The sequence below is a fragment of the Talpa occidentalis genome, unplaced genomic scaffold, assembly GCF_014898055.3.
Source record: "Talpa occidentalis isolate TD23 unplaced genomic scaffold, MPIMG_talOcc4v2.1 talOcc4.5, whole genome shotgun sequence".
In the NCBI taxonomy this organism is placed as follows: Eukaryota; Metazoa; Chordata; class Mammalia; order Eulipotyphla; family Talpidae; genus Talpa; species Talpa occidentalis.
Genome location: NW_023604861.1, coordinates 115,488,008 through 115,501,306, shown reverse-complemented (window position 1 = coordinate 115,501,306; position 13,299 = coordinate 115,488,008). Strand labels below are relative to the sequence as shown.

The 13,299-nt window shown below is 35.7% G+C and overlaps 1 long non-coding RNA gene across 2 annotated transcripts in view; it reads right to left on the bottom strand.

The window, feature by feature from the left end:
• LOC119258480 (uncharacterized) overlaps positions 1–13,299 on the bottom strand; it is a 101,150-nt gene that overhangs the window by 74,249 nt on the left and 13,602 nt on the right. For both annotated transcript variants that reach the window (XR_008554103.1, XR_005128269.2), the window contains exon 3: positions 12,409–12,590. This is a non-coding gene — a long non-coding RNA (uncharacterized LOC119258480). The remainder of the gene's footprint in view (positions 1–12,408; positions 12,591–13,299) is intronic.

The window sequence follows — 13,299 nt, the reverse complement described above, 5'->3', positions numbered from 1 at the left end:
TCATATCACCAATGCCATTTCTCAGAGTCAAGCTCATATCACTCTCTGAACTCCAGAGTAGATTTTAGATAATATCTCTTTGAAAAGTTCTCCCAATATTAAATGGTAATAAATACAGACTCTCAACTTGAATATCTAGCTTGTCAATCTAATTTTCCAGATGCTTGGCTATTAATCTCACACAAACACGTCACTAGCTATTTTGATGTTATCAATAATAATAAAATTATTCCAGAATGATGTGGAACAAAAGCATACCAAACCAAAAGTGAGACAGTAATATCAAAAGAAAACTAAGTAAAAAAAAATTGAGTAGAGCTAGAGTGATTATTTTAATAGAAGAAATAAATGCCAAACAAATAAAAGAAGGCAAAAGCAGCAGGATTTAAAAAATGTATTACTACAATTCTAAGGATCAAGAAAAAAAGAGGCAAATGTCATACTTGTAAATATGCATAGACTTGACTGTACAAAGGTTCAAGGTCTTTAGTTTTCCTGTATTTTTTAGCTTTGAGACATGCTGACAAATGAAATTCTGATCTATTTAAAGTGTATACCGATTTGATGTGCATATACATCCTGTTAGTTATTGAATAGTTAGTCCATAAGTCTAAATAAACTCCAAGTAATTTGTGTATAAGAACTAAAACCCCAATGCTGAAACACTGCAGCATAACTATTCAAGTTCAGCTGAATAGTGTTACTATACTTTTTGCACTTGATTTGCTAATTGCCTCACTAAATACTTTATATAACTAACTCAATTATTACACATATTCCATATATCCCACTACTACTTTCATTTTACCACCTGAGGAGATGGATGCCCTGGTGGACAAGGTCACTTGTTTAGTGTCACAGAGCCAGTAAGGGGAGGGTAACTTCAAATTCTTATCTAGGAGGTTACAAAACTAGTGGTTTTTATCATTAAACTGTATTTTTCTATCTCAATAATTCATAAATTGAGCATTGTGTGATATGTCCATAGGAATAATTAGACCAGAAATTGCTATCTTTAAAACTATCTTAAAATTGTTAGCAGCTAGATTCAACATACTTCTGTGTGTGACTGAATATGTCCACCTTTTTAGGAATATAGGAGAAATTGTGACAGAATTCACTAATTTTATATCCAGCTACTGCCAAGAATTTTTCAAATGTATTCAAATACATTAGTTTTTAAACTTAACTTTCAAGCAAACACAAATAGAATCTTGTTATGTACTCTTCATAGCAAAGTAAATGTAGTTTTTTAAAGATTTATTTATTTGTGCATACAAGAACTGGGGCACAGGCCAGAGGTGCGGGAGTGGGGAGGTGGTGTGATAGGATTCACCAAAAACAGAGTGGGGAGCAGAACATAAGGACTGACTGAAATATGCTGAAGGGAGCAGCGGGCCAGACAGGAGAGTTCTGCTGTGCCATGTGGGTTAGCTCCCTGGCTTGGGATCAAACTCCTGCTGCAGTGGCTGCAGATAGCTTCATAGTGCTGAGACTTAACCCCTTGTACCACCAGGGAGGTCCCAGCAAAGTAAATATTTTTGTGTATATTTATTACTTCAGATTTGCTCTCACATTTAGCACAAGCCAGCCTGGTTACTATCAACCTGAACCTCTTTCTCTATCCGGAGAGACAGATAAAGGAAGCTGGGGTCAAAAACAATATAATCAAATTATCCAATTCCTCTAAATTAAAGGTTCATTGAACAGATCATTGTCTATCCTAGACAGAAGATACATTGTGCTGTTCTGTGCCATGTCAGAGCAATGCATGTCAGAATAGATGTTAATATGACTATAGAATCAGCACTATTTCTGAAAGGCCTCAAATGCATGCAACATCTAATGTTGAAGCACATGAGGAAATTACCTTGTTATCTAACTGAAAATTAGAGACTGATAAATATCCCCAAAGAGAGTAAGTAGCCTATGATTATTCCATATGTGAAGGAAATACCAGTGATTAAATGGAAAAATTCAGGAAGAAATTGAGGTATTGCATTTTACTGCATCCTAAAAGAAGTTGGTATTTTTGTGTGGCTCTGAATCTACACACACGAAAGAGACATACAGCATTTTCTATAGGTATACATACTTTCACCATAATTTTCTACTCTATGTAACAATGAAAAGACAATGGATTTATTTCAGATAACAATTTTCAGTGGCAAAAAATATCCAACTGACCATTTTGATCCTTCAAAAGTAACATACATTTTTTGGCACAAATATGCCAGTGGTCTTCCAGAAAACTAATGGATTAGCCAAAAAAAATTCAAAACATGTAACTACACAGAACACTTACAACCTTTTTCCTATAGTAAGCTTGGTATGTGTTTGCTTCCTGTTTAACAACTGATGCTATTTGTGTTTTTGTGTTATAAAAAAGAGAAAAGTTATTTGTGCCTCATGAAACAGTATGAGGATTTACTCAGTCCTCTCTAAATATGAGCTCAGGTTTTAAATACTGCAACTCTCTCTGGGATACTGTATTACATTCAGACGCCCAGATGGCAGCACTTACCCCAGAGGGCACTGCCAGCATCTAGCAGATAAGTATTTTGAAACTTGGGGCAGATAGCTCCATCCATAATCAAAGCCAATATGTTTTAAAACATACTAGCAAAATAACACAACTAACTTTAAGGAAAAAGCATTTTAAACTTGTAAATTCTGAAAAATTCATTCTTTTGTTCCTATACCCCTGTACTCTGCCACCTACTCATTGTCTAAAATTGCTGAGCACCCCAATTAATCCTCTCCCCTATTTCCACTTTTTGGTGTGTTTTCAAGTTTTAAAGCTCTGACAGTGCCATACTAAATCCCAAACTTATATTCCTCTCTACTTAGTTTCATTATGACACAGGAAGTTGTCAAAAATTAGCTAGAAGACCCACAATAAATGGAGTGGAAAGGAGAATACAGAGAGCAAGAGAGATAATTATGACTTTTGAAATGTTAGACTGGTAACCTTTAAATGTTTCCTGTCACTATCTGCTTAATTATGCAAGATACACTCATTGCTTCTAAGATAGTCTAATTTTTAAGTATGATTTTTCCAATCTCTTGTTTCTATCCATTCACTTTGTTTCTCCTCCAGCCCCACTAGACTTTTAGCCTCTGGAGAGCATGGACTGTGGATTCTTTTTATCTCTCTAGACATAGACACAGACCAATGCCAGACGAAATCATAAAATAAAAAAAAAATGTCTGAATAGTGTGGGTTTGTGTGACCATATCAGTTGGTAAGTAAGCCAGTCTGATATGAAGCTTATATAATATATGTTTACACAAACAACTGTCAACTTTTATACATGTATAGGTAAATAAATAGACAGACTCATTTAGCATTTATTGTGAAACTCCCATAAAGCAGACATTGTGCTAGGACCTGAGAACATACTACAAAGAGGTTGTTAGTTAGTGGCCTTCAAGGAACTCACCTTGTAGTTCATGTCATATAGATAAATTAGAAAGCACATAAAGAGCTTTGACCACAGGGAATATTAAACACATTAGATTAACTCTTATCAATATGGTAAGATATTATTAAACATGTATCCAACTGACTTTGTTGCAAGTTCTAGGTAACTGTAACAGACAACTCTGCTAATATGTTTTTAGTGTTTTATTCCCCATAGAGTGTGGCTTTGTGGCAACAAATTGAGTCAACTATTTCTTCCATAATTAATATAGAAAGTTTTATCCTTTACTTAATAAAGGATATTTCAATGGAAATAAGTAAAAAAAAATAAATAAGATACATTAAAAGCAGTATCACAAGAAAAAGATATAGGGGTTGATGATAGATAATGCAGATATGTAGAACATGAATTTGGGCAGATTTGGCATGGAAAGCTAGATTTATAAGAAAGTAAATGGTAAACTTCAATTACATCTAAAGATTCATCATGGACTGTTTTAAAAAGAAATATTGGTTGAGTAATTAAGGATATGACATCAGAGGTTCCCTGCTTTGTTCTCTGAAGAATAATCTAAAGTCAGGGCTTCCCTGGTGGAGTAAGGGGTTGAGACGCAACCTATGAAGCTGACCTCCACTGCTGCAGCACGAGTTTGATCCCTGGCCAGGGAGCTACCCACATGGTGCAGCAGACCTCTCCTGTCTCTCCTGCTGCTCCTCTCAGCAGTGTATTTCAGTCTGCCTGCCTGTTCTGTTCCTCGCTCTGTCTCTGGTGAATCTTCTTACCCTCCGCACCTCCTCTGACCTGTACCCCTGTTATTATATGCATAAATAAATCTTAAAAATAAAATCTTTTTAAAAAAATTAAATCTTTAAAAAAATAAATCTTAAAAAAATAATCTAAAGTCATTCAGAGAGGTAATGAACCCAGAAGATCCCATGACTTGGGTGAAACTAGAGCACCCCTTGGTTACTGGAGACCAGTTCTGACCATGACAGAAGAGATAGAGAGGAAATTTAACTCTAAACTCTATATACAAATGGTGAGTAGAAAGAGGTGCCTAGAAACTGGCTTGGATGGGAATGGGTGGTGCAAGGCAGTGTTCTATGTTTGGTTGGCAGCCATGGGAGGGGAGAGTTGATTAGTATAAAGACATACCCTTATCTGAGGAGAGATACATGCAGAGGTGCTGGTGTGAGCCAGAAAAATAGGGTCCCTGAAAGAGCGCAGAATGGCACTCCTCCTGCCCTCTTCCCTCAGGATTCAAGCTGATCCTGTAAAGTAATGCTGAAAGCCCAGTCTGCAGACCATCAAGACATGGGTCTGGAAACCCAGAGAGTAGGGCTATAAGCAATTCCACAAGAACCAATCCTGCCACCATTTTCAACAGTGACTGGAAGCCTCCAGGTCAATTCTCCACTCCCTGACTCAGCAGGTGCAGATCAGTTCTCCCTGACATACAACAATATACAATGTACTGAAACACCAAACCAGATAAAGCTAAAAATTAAACAAACAAAACCACAGCACCATCTTCTGGAAAAGTGTAAGTCCTGCAACCTTAGGACAAGCAAAAATAGCAAAATGGGCAGATGAAAAAATAGCACATGTTACCCTGAATATTCATGGGGACATTTCACCAAAAAGAGAGAAGAAATCTCCAGAATCCAACCACAGAGACATTGAAATCTTTTCTCCCTATTAGAGATAGAGTTCAAAATAGCTATTATAAAGAAATTCAAAGTAATGGAAGAAAACTCATGAAGAATAGTTGATAAAAGATATGTAACTAAAAAAAAAAAAAAGTCCTGAGAAATAAAAATAATGAACAAAAGATAGAAACTGAAATTTTAAGAAAACAACAGAATTTCAGGAAGCAAAAAAAAAATCAGTGGGGAGTTTAAACATTATGGAGAAAGCTACAGAAGAACAACAAATGGAAAATATAATCAGTGACCTCAAAGATGGTAATGTACGTAGATTTCTCATGGAATAAGAGACATATACAAATAAAAAAAGAGAACAAACACTTCTAGAATTATCTTACTGCATGAGGAGTGGCAATATAAGAATAAAGGATATTCCAGAAGCAGAAGAGAGAGAGAAGGGAACGGATTATATATCTAGAGAAATAATAGAGTTAGAAAACTTCCCAAGTGCATAGAAGGCACTACTTTTCACTTCATGAAAGGAAAAGTACATCTGGCTACATAAATATAATAAGACCTACACCAAGACATATAATTGTGAGACTCAAAAGAGTTCAAGACAAAGAAAGAATATTGAAGCTGGATAGGAGGAAGTAGCAAATCACTTATAAATACACCACTATCAGGTTTACATTTAACTTCTCTGAGGAAACACGATGGGCAAGGAGAGAATGAATACCACGATTAAAAGATATAAAGGTGAAAAGAGCCAGCTGACAATACTATGACTACAAGACTCTCCTTCAGATATGAGGAAGAAATAAAGGCCTTCTCAGACAAACAGAAGTTGAAGGAATTTGCCAACATTATATCCACTGCAAGAAGTGTTGAAAGGAGCTCTCATCTCTAAATTAAAGAGAACACCCACCAAACATAGGACAAGGAAATGGCTAGAAATCGAAAATTAAGGAAAAAATTGCAGAAGCAGATCCTCATATATCAATAATCACCCTAAATTTAAATGAATTGGACTCACCAATCAAAAAGGAAAGTGTCTGGTTGCATGCTACATATCTGACAAGGGGCTTATATCCAAGATCTACAAAGAACTCATACAACTCAGAAAAAGAAAACAAACTCAAACACAAAAATGGGCAGAACTGCTAAGAAGACACAAACCCAACTTCTTCAAAAAAACACTCCTAAGATCCAAAGATAAACAGGTTCAGAATAAAGGGTTGGAAAAAACCCTACAAGCAAATGGGACTGAAAGAAAGGCATGAACAGTCATACTATATCAGATAAAATAGATTTCCAGCTCAAAAAGGTAAAAGAGACAGGAATGGACAGTATATAATGATAAAGGGAACAATATATCAGGAAGATATAACACTCATCAATACATTCAACAGATAAGACTCTACTAAAAACACTAACTGAAATAGTAAATCTGCAATAAAGTAACAGTGTACAAAACCAATTTACAAAAATCAGTTATATTCCTACATGCAAATAACAAGTTAGAAATGAAATCAAGAAAATTATCCCATTCATATAACAACAAAAATAGTTAAATATGTAGGAATAATCTTAACAGAGTAGGTGAAGGACCTATACAAAGCAGACTACACAGCATTGCTAAAGGAAACAGAAAAAGGCACAAAGTAATGGAAAGATAGTCCCTGCTCATGTATTGTAAAAAAAATTAACATTGCTAAAATGGCCATGTTATCCAAAGTTATATACAGATTCAACACAATCCCCGTCAAAGTCCCAATGGATTTCTTCAAAGAAATGGAATAAGCCTTACTAAAACTCATCTGGAATCACAAAAGACCCCAAATAGCCAAAGCAATTCTGACAAAAATGAAAAAATGGTGGTATTACACTCTATACTATTTTACTCTACACTACAAAGCAATAATAATCTAAACAGTATATTACTGGGAAAAAAAGACAGACACACAGAGGAAGGGAATAAAACTGAGAACCTGAAGTAAACACACACTTATATGGAAAGTTAATCTACAACAAAGGAGAAATGATTATATATTGTAGAAAGGAAAGTTCCTTCAATAAATGGTGCTGGGAAAACTGGACAACCAGCCATATGTAAAAAGACAAAACTACAATAGAAAAACTATCTCACAGCATATACAAAAATTAACTCTATTGAATGTAAGACTTGAAACCATAAAATACATAGAAGAAAACAGGCAAAATACTCCACACCATAGGCTTCAGTGACATCTTTGTGGATTCATCTCTAACCGGAAGAAAAATAAAAGAGAATATAAGTAACGGGGACTTGTGCATACTGGCAGAAACTATCACTAAAATGAAAAGATATCCTACTGAATGGGAGAAAATATTTGCATGCTATATATCTGACAAGGGGCTTATATCCAAGATCTACAAAGAACTCATACAACTCAGAAAAAGAAAACAAACTCAAACATAAAAATGGGCAGAACTGCTAAGCAGACACTTATCCAAAGAAGACATAGTGATAACCAAGGGACAAGAAAAAAATGCTCATCATCACTGTCATCAGGGAAATGCAAATCAAAACCACACTGAGGTAAGCCCTCCCACCTGTGATAATGGCCCATCTTAAAAGACAAGAAACAATAAGAGTTGGTCAAGGTGTGCTGAAAAAGAAACCGTCATACACAATTAGTGTACACGTAAACTGGTCTGGCCCCTACGGCAATTTTACAGCTGGGACTATATCAAATTAAAGAGCTTTTGCACAGCAAAAGAGACAATAACAAAAACAAAGAGAAACCCCACCAACTGGGAGAACATTTTTGCACCCAACACTAATGATAAAGGACTGATCACAAAAATCTGCAAAGAGCTGATGAGACTCAACAACAACAAAGAAAATAATCCAGTCAAAAAATGGGCAGAAGAGCTTAAAAGAAACTTCTCTGAAGAGGAAATGCAAATGGCCAACAGGCATATGAAAAAATGTTCAACATCACTTGTCATCAGGGAAATGCAAATCAAAACTACCATGAGATACCATCTTACACCAGTGAGAATGGCACATATTAAAAAAACTAGCAACAACAAATGTTGGCGAGGGTGTGGAGAAAAAGGAACTCTTCTGCACTGTTGGTGGGAGTGCAAACTGGTCCAACCTCTGTGGAAAGCTGTGTGGAGATTTCTGGACCTACTAAACATAGAGCTTCCATATGACCCAGCAATTCCACTCCTAGGTATTTACCCAAAGGACACAGAAACATCAATTCCAAAGAACACCTGCACCCCTATGTTTATAGCAGCACTGTTTACAATAGCTAAGCTTTGGAAACAACCCAAATGCCCAAAAATAGATGACTGGATCAAGAAGATGTGGTACATATATACCATGGAATATTACTCAGCATTCAAAAAAGATAAACACATGCAATTTGCTGCAACATGGATGGCGCTGGAAGGGATCATGCTCAGCGAAATAAGCCAAAAAGAAAAAGAAAAATACCGGATGGTCTCACTCATAGCAGGAATCTAGAAAACTTAAATAATGGACCAGGAAAATGAAAAACTATAAGAAAGTGAAAATCAAAATCAACAAAAAACTATGAACCAGAGACACTTTTAGGGGGCGGGGGCGGGAGGGGAGGGATTGGGGTCAGAATGGGGGGCGGCAATTGTATGGGGAATATAACAATAAAATTTATAAAAAAAAAAAAAATAAAAAAAAATAAAGAGAGGCACACCAAAAAAAAAAATTAAAAAAAATAAATTTATGACAAAGAACCAAGAAAATATGATAAGAAAATGACAATCTCTTCAATAAATGGTGTTGTGAAAATTGGACAGCCACATACTGAGAAATGAAACTGGGCCACTATCTTATACCATACACAGTAATTAACTCAAAATGAGTTAAAGATTTGAAAGTAAGTTCCAAATCTGGAAGAGTTTAGATGATTTTCCTATCATCTTAAACATTGCCCGAGAAAGTGCTCATTGTTGAATGAACAATGATATTTATCAAAAATCATGATATGACTTTCATTTGCTTTTGAGTGAAATTCCAACTGAGTAATAATAGTGGTAAGCTCATACATATCAAAGGTTTGATTGAAAGTCATTCACGTGAGGACATCATTACCTTTTTCTTCTTAATCATCATCCCCTTAAAGAGTCTTGATATTTTTTCTTACTCACCCCCTGTGATATCTTAAAACCATAGATGTTTTATGTACTGTATGTATTTATAGTTATAGCTGTATGCTTAATATATATAAAGAGTAAGATATTTTCACCTGTTTTAAAAAAAAAAAAATATAATCCAGCAATTCCACTCCTAATTATCTATCAGAAGAACGCAAAAACACTAATTTTAAAGGAACATATGTACTTCGATGTTCGCTGCAGCACTACTTATAATAGTCAAGTTATGGGACCAACCTAAGTGCCCAGATGAGTGGATCAGGAAGATGTGATATATACATACAATGGAATACTACTCTTACTTTTTTCTTATAAAAGGGTAAACTTGTGCCTTTTTGGATTGCATGTATGGAAATGGAGGGGTTTATGCCAGAGAAATATGTCAGAAAGCGGGAGACAAATACCAGATAGCATCGCTTATATGTGGAAAATAGAGAAACAAAACAAAGGGTCATATAAAAGTAAAACAATAACAAACACTAGAAATCTGACTGTACATTGAAGCTTCATGAAGGAGAGTGAGAGGAAAGAGAGAAAAGTTGAGGGGAGCACTACAATTTTCTATAGTGAAGGACTTTTGGTGCCTTGGTGGTAGGTGTCATATGATAACATACATCTAAAGAGGTGTGAACCTGTACCTATGAATCATTTTCAGTATTAAAAATGAATGTTAAGTCAATAAAAAATACAAATAAATAAGAAATATTAAAAACAAAATGTACACACACAAATACATTTAACAAATAAAATAGTGATATTTAAGGGGAAGTATTTCCACCAATCACTAATTATTCCTTTCCCCCCTTTTTCTAGCCAGTATGTTATGACTAGGATTTATAATGATGATAACCCATACTGAGTTATGGGGAAAGGTAAAGGGTGGTTAAATGAAAACTTAAAATATTAAAACCTCACTCCTAGCAGGAATCTAGAAAACTTAAATAAGAGACCAGGAAAAAGAATAACTATAAGAAAGTAAAAATCAAAATCAACAAACAACTATAAACCAGAGACACTCTATGGGGGGTGGGGGGTGGGGAAAGGAGGGATTGGGGTCAAAATAAGGGGGTTGCAATTGTATGGGGAATATAAAAATAAAATTAAAAAAATAAATAAATAATAAAAGATGCAGTTGAATTACGTAACATCTTTGGCAATGAATTATTTATAGCTACCCAAAGCCATACTGGGTTTATCAGTTTGAGAAATGTGGATAGGATCAGCTGAGTGAAAACAATACCTACTAATAAGCTATGCCTAGAAATTTAAGTCTTTGGATATAGAATGTTTTATTTTTCAAACATATGTCAAATTACACAGCTCTTTGGGACTTCTAACTCACCAAATCAAAAAGTTCTAGATCAATAGGGAGAGTGTGTGGCAGAAGGGACTCTGGGCAGCAGTAGCAGAAGAGGACATTCCAAAGATGAATGCGCTTCTCTGGGTGAGGTTCTGACCACTCCCAGGAGGGAGAGGGGACCCCTGCAGTACAGCAGCGGCTGAATCAGTTGCTTACAGCACTTTGACAGATCAAAATCACAAACCAAAAACTTTGTAATGAACCACCCCCAGATGCCACTCTGTCTCTCTAGCATTGCTTTTGATTGAAATGGATTTCTTTTTTTTTTTTTTAAATGGCAATACACAACAATGCAAACATCTGTGTTGCTGGTATTGACTGTGTGACTCTAAAATTTGGGCTTACTCTGAGCCTGGCCTCTTTAGAAAGCTATACAAAAGAATAAGAAAGGGAGTCCACAGGGTCCCTTTTTACTTTGAGCAATATAATTTACTCTGTGGGAATCATGAAAGCAAAATTAGAAAGAGATGAAGGCTTTGGTTAGCCTGAGAGGCCTGCCTATCCTCTATTAGACTAGTTTGCTTTTCATTTTCTGAGATAGAATCTAGGGCCCGATACCCAACTTGCTGCTTCAGGTGAAATATGTTCTTGTCACTAGGAAATGTACTTCCAATTCTGAACAGAACTTGCTGGACAGTAGTACAATTACATTCCAAAGCAACATATACATTTGACATGTTTGCAAGATAAGAGGTATTTTTTCTTAGCACTTATGTTAAAAGAGAATTGAAGGAAAATATGGTCAAAGATTTTACATTCAGCTATAAGGAAGTATATGATAAAACTCCTGTTCTTCCCACAAAATTTATTGGAGGGAAAATAACTCAGAAATTACTTTTTGTCATGACAGCTATGTGCTGTTTTATGGAATTGATGCATTTCAGAACAATGAAGTACAAAAATAGATTTTGCAATACAGGTTTAACAGTTATAGATTTCCTAACCTGGAAAGGTGGACTTAACAAATATCATAAAATGACATGACCCAGATTTTAGTTTTACTGGTCCCTAAGAAACCCAGATTTATTTATTTATTTTCTTACATTGTTGCTCATTTTTGTAAAGTAATTGGTTTCTCCCTTATGTATAGTCTCCCTAGTTCTCCCACCACCACAGCACCCATGAGCCGTCATCATATTCCCTTGTGCTCTTCCCTTCCGTTTTGAGCTCTCCCTCCCGTGTCTCTTGTTGTCTGCCTCAGATCTATGGTTGGCTTGAAAGTTTTGTCTTTTTCTTGACCATTTGTTTGATTTCTCTATATTCCATATGTAAGTGAAACCATCCAATATTTATTTATTTTGCTTAGCATGATACCTTCCAGCTCCATTCATGATGCCACAAATTGCATGAGTTTGTCTTTTTTGATTGCTGAGTAGTATCCCATTGTGTATATATACCACAACTTTTTCATCTATTTGTCTGTATTGGTCCATTTAAGCTATTTTCAAATTTTGGCTATTGTAAATAGTGCTGCGATAAATATAGGAGTGCAGGTTTTCTTTCAAACGAGTGTTTTTGTGTTTTTTGGATAGACTCCTAGGAGTGGAATCACTGAATCATATGGTAGATCCATTTTTAGTGTTTTGAGGACACTCCACCCAGTTTTCCACAATGACTGGATCACTTTACATTCCCACCAGGTGTCTAAGAGGGAAGAAATTCACTTTAAAATGTGAAGTTTTTGGAGAAAGCTATCTTGGCCAGCTGATCAAGGTTTATATCAACTTTTATAAGTCATGTTTATAGTATGTAAGTACCTTTACTATGATGTGATGAGAATGACACTTACCTCTGTGGTCTTCCTGCCAAAATCCACAGCCTCAGTTTAATCATGAGGAAAACATGATACAGTTCCCACTTGAGGTACATTCTTAAGACTGCCAAGGTCATAAAAATGAAGAAAAACTGTAACAGCCAAGAGGAGTCTCCGTGGATCTGAAATTAGGTTAATATGATATCCTGAATGGGACCCTGGAACAGGAAAGGGACACTGGGTAAAAGTTATAGATGTGAATAAGATATGGACTTAAGTTAAAGATAATTCATCAATATTGGTTAATTAATTATGGAAATAGGGCCTCCTCGGTGGTACAGCAGTTGAGTGCCGGGTTGCGAAGCTGCCCGCAGCCTCCGCAGCGCCAGTTCAATCCCCGGTTGCTCCCCAGCCACCAGAGGAGGGTCCCACATGGCACGCAGACATCTCCTGCTGCCTGCTGCTCCCCTCAGCAGTGTACTCCAGTCCTTCTGCCTGTTCTGCTCCCCGCTCTGGCTCTGGTGAATTCTCTCACCCTCCCGTGCTTCTGACTGTATCCAGTGCTTGTATAAATAAATAAATAAATAAATAAATAAATAAATAAATAAATCTTTAAAAAAAATTAATTATGGAAATATATACCATATCAAGGTAGGATGTTAAAAATAGGGTAACTGTGTATGGGGTATAATGGAACGCTCTTTACAATCTTCACAGCTTTATGCAAATCTAAATCTATTTGAAAATAAAAATTTATCAAATGTGAAGGTTTTTCCCTATACTGATATTATGTTGATAAGCAAAATTCATTTTGCAGATGAAAAAATTGAGTTAAGTCATTGAATTTAAATGATTTAAGCCATAAGGTCATACAGGTAAATAGAAGGATAAGAACCTGGAATGAAATATTCCCATTTCCAAGGGTAA